This window comes from Chiroxiphia lanceolata, chromosome 10, assembly GCF_009829145.1.
Source record: "Chiroxiphia lanceolata isolate bChiLan1 chromosome 10, bChiLan1.pri, whole genome shotgun sequence".
Classification (NCBI taxonomy): domain Eukaryota; kingdom Metazoa; phylum Chordata; class Aves; order Passeriformes; family Pipridae; genus Chiroxiphia; species Chiroxiphia lanceolata.
In genome coordinates this window covers 4,458,435-4,462,545 of record NC_045646.1, presented here as the reverse complement: position 1 = coordinate 4,462,545, position 4,111 = coordinate 4,458,435, and the positions used below count along the sequence as shown (strand labels likewise).

At 46.9% G+C, this 4,111-nt stretch overlaps 1 protein-coding gene across 6 annotated transcripts in view; it reads left to right on the top strand.

The window, feature by feature from the left end:
• Window positions 1–1,898: 1,898 nt before the first annotated feature.
• The window catches only part of PHC3 (polyhomeotic homolog 3), a 29,292-nt gene continuing 27,079 nt past the window's right edge, over window positions 1,899–4,111 (top strand). For all 6 annotated transcript variants that reach the window (XR_004358784.1, XM_032697726.1, XM_032697725.1 and 3 more), the window contains exon 1: window positions 1,899–1,964. The gene's annotated coding sequence lies outside the window, so the exon portion shown is untranslated. The remainder of the gene's footprint in view (window positions 1,965–4,111) is intronic.

Below are 4,111 nucleotides of genomic sequence, written 5' to 3'. Positions count from 1 at the left end.
GCAGCCGTGCTCACTTTGTTGCAAAATGTGGAATATGTCAGAATTATCTGAAGTCAGGATGTTCTGTGTTGTAAGATCTCTGTGTACTTTCAAGCCTAATCAGCAAGAAAGGAGAACTCATCAGTGGGACAGGCAGCAGATGGATCCCTTAGTCAAGGACATCCTGGAAGCAACAAGCTTTAAGGAAGCAGTAAATCAAGATGTTAGCAGTGCTAACTTGGCAGAATACTCAAGGTCCCTGTATACTATAGCTGAACTATCTTCATTGTAATACCAAAAATCATGCCTGCAGGTCAAAAAGACCCTGGCCAGGTGCAGACCCTTCCCCAGAGCATGCGTAGAAGTTATCTGGGATTATGTACTTTGTATAGAAATTAATAATGAATCCTAATTTCCAGAGGAGACCACCAAGATGATCAGAGGGATGGAGCACCTCTTCTAAAAGGAAAGGCTGAGAGAATTGGGATTGTTTAGCCTGGGAAACAGATGGCTCCAGGGTGACCTAACTGTGGCTTCCCAGTGCCTGAAGGGATCCTACAAGGAAGACACAGACTTTACAAGGGCCTGGAGTGACAGGACAAGGGGGAATGGCTTCAAATTGACAGAGAGGAGGTTTAGATTGGATATTAGGAGGAAGTTCTTCCCTGTGAGGGTGGGGAAGCACTAGCACAGGTTGTCCCATCCCTGGAAGTGTCCAAGGCCAGATTGGATGGGGCGTGGAGCAACCTGGTCTAGTGGAAGGTGTCCCTGCCCATGGCAGTGGGGTGGAATGAGATGAGCTTTAAGGTACCTCCAACCCAGGCCATTCTGGGATTCTTTGATTCTAATAGAGGGGCTGTGCTTGGGAAGTGACTAACTCCGAACTGTGTATAAATAACAGTGTGGAAAGTCTGGTGGGGTGTGCTGGATTTGTGGGATACCACCAAGCATCTGGGCTTGGGCAGCTCTGAAATAAATAATCCGTGTCGCTCTCGAGTGTGTCATTATTGGCTTGTTGCACACTGGGGAATGAGCCTGATTTTGTTCCCCAGACAGTAACCTGAATGACCACACAGCACCACGTGCAGAGCTGTGGGTGTGATGGAGACTGGGCTCCTCACCACAACCTGCCTGCACTGGTATGAACCTGATCACTGTCTCACGGTGATCCCACAGCTGCTGCGGCATCCCTCAGCCTGGCTCCCACATCCCCATCCCCATCCCCTTCAGTGGGATAATAGGATCAGTTAGGTTGGAAAGGACCTCTGCAATTATCGAGTCTAACTGATGACCGAAAGCCACCATGTCAACTTGATCAGAGCACCAAGTGCTACGTCCGGTCTGGCCTTAAACACCTCCAGGGACAGTGACTCCACCACCTCCCTACGCAGTCCATGCCAAATGGAATTCCATTCCAAATGGAATTCCAAAAGTCCAGTCCAAGATCCCCCAGTGCAGCTGCCACAGTACCTATGGTGATGGGCAAGGGAGGTTACACGGGATTTATCCTGAAGGCACCTCTCACAGGCAACCAAATACATCCAAACCCCATAAGTATTGTCAAAGTGCATATGTATCAGTGATGCAGGAGAGACCAGACTGCTTTAACTCATATTCACACAGTGCTTCAAGCTGATGGGTGGCAGGAAGGGTGGAATGAAGCAAGCAGAGCCTCAAAAAGGAAAGTTGGATGGCTTGTGCTGCGATTAAGAGCGAGAAGCTGCTGAGAGCATCGAAACAACAGCTGCTAAATGTAAGAGGCACTTGAAAGAGTCTCTATTTTGTTATACATGGAAATGCGTAGGTTATTTTGGTTGAGAACACCGCGTTTTCCAAACCCCCGACCCCTCACGGGCAGCGCCAACATGGCGGCGGGCTCCGTCACGTGCCCGGCGGCGGCCGCGCCCCGCGCGCGCGCGGCACCTCCCCCGTGAGGGAGGCGAGAAAATGGCGGCGGCGGCGGCGCCTTGAGCGGCGCGTCCCAGGCGAGTGTCCCGGCGGGACGCGCGGGGCGCGGGCGAGCGGCAGCCGCGGGGCCCCGTCCGGGCCGCGGGGGCGGGGAACGCGCGCCCTGACCGCGCCCCGGCGGCGGGCCGGCCCCTCCCGCCCACCTTTCCTCCCCTGAGGGGGCGGCGGCGGGGCCGGGCTGGGCGAGGCGGGGGCTGAGAGTGGGTCCGAGCGGGGGGCGTCCGGCGAGGGGGCCGCGGGGCCCCTCAGCGCGAGGAGGGTTCACGGCGTGGCATGGGTTGTATTCCCACAGAGCATATCTTCGTTATTTGTTTTATTGTCATTTTATTACCTTTTTTTTCGTTATTTAATTATTTCTTTCAGTGCCTTTTGCCATATACCAGAATGCCTGTGGGTGGTTAAGCTTGGAGGAAATTTTCCGGTTTTTTGTTGTTTTTTTTTTTGTGGTTTGTACCCTTAGAGTTGTAGCGGGAGGTTGTGAATGGAAAGAATAAGACTAAACTGTATATATTAAAAAGAAAAAAAAAAGCCCCGACTATTTTTAGATAACAGTTATGCTTGCGGATTGTCAGCAATGTTTGTTATTACCATAGTGTTTACCAAAACTTTATAAAACATGAGCAGTGATATTCGTGTGCACTGTGAAGGTAGTTTAACCTTACTGGCATAGACTAGCAGGTATTTTTTTTACTTAAGGTGTCTGCTTTCACCGAAAAATATAAAGCAACAAAACTACTGAATATTTACCTTATGCACAGTAATTTGAAGTTATGTGGCGTCTTGTACTGTTACTGCTTGAATAAACACTTATTTTCAATATAGTTTTCTGTTGTGCTTTGTATTTTGCGCTTGCTTAAATCCATAGTGGTGGTTTAAAGTCACTTTAGTGTGTTTTTTAAAACTTACTCTGCATTACGGAGATTCTTTAACTTTAAAGTTGCTCAGGAGCATCATTGCAAGGTCTTCATCATTAAATAGGATTAATTTTACTCCAAATTAGCATCTCATACCTGCTTGAAGTGTGGTGGTTGGAGGAGATGCTGGGCAAAATTTTAGGAGCTCTTTCCTATTTTCGTTGTACATCCATTATGGGAACAACTTGGGCAGTGACAGCTTTATTTTTGAAAATGAGACACTCTGAGCTAAAGGATTAACAGCTCTCATGGGGTGAACTCGTGATGGAATAGTTAGCAAGTGGGATATGTTGCACATCTTGCTTATAACACATCCAGAATGTGGCTGAGAATGAAGGAAATGATACATCCAGTGTTGTTTTCTTAGGCTCATTTAACTGCTTGCATAACTTTGCAAAAACTAGCTAGACAAGCTGTAGGTGTAAATATTTTGAAGTGCTTTTAATGTCCTCTGGAGGAGACAGCACTGGTTTTTTGAGGTACTTTTTATTATGTGAAATTAATGTAAAGTGGTTTTAGAAGTGCTGCTGGTTTTATTGCAGTTGGAGTGGTAACCTGTGTGTGTTAATTTGTGCCCTGATGTAGGCAGACAAATGGCATCGATAATGCACAGCACATCTGAATTTTTAACAGTAGATCATACTTTTTCTTTAGTTCTAATAGCAGGGAATCCCTACTTTTAAAGCATCCTTCGTTGCCATGAATTTTTTTTTGATGGCAAAGTATATGCAAGGATCCAATATGATGGTGGGCAAGAGGTCCTTAGGTGACCATATATCTGTTAAATTTCAGTTCTTGCAGGTACCCAGGAGCTGGAGCATCGTGTGCAGCTCTGCTCGCAGAGTAGTTGTGTTTTGGGAGGTGAGGGTGGAGCCTGGCACTGTAGTGTTCTGCTTCCAGCTGTGTGAGCTGAAACTCCTAATTATGTTCCCGTTTGATGCAGCATCCAATGGGTGGTTTGTTAAGCACTTGGCAAAGCTGCTTTTTTTCCCAGTACGTTTGCAGCTCTCTCTGATGATTTCTCTGAGCCCTTCTTTATGTTAAGAAGGAAACACATCTTCCCCTCCTCCCTTTTATTAACATCCTTCTAAAAGCAATAAACAGCTACTATGCTGTTTCCTGTTAATTATAGTACTAAGACTGAAAAAGAAACCAAAGTAAACACCTCTCATATATTGAGGTTTGTGATTCATTTCAGTTTTAAAGGTGACATTTTGGGAGAGAGATTGTACTCTGCAGCAGAGGGAGTT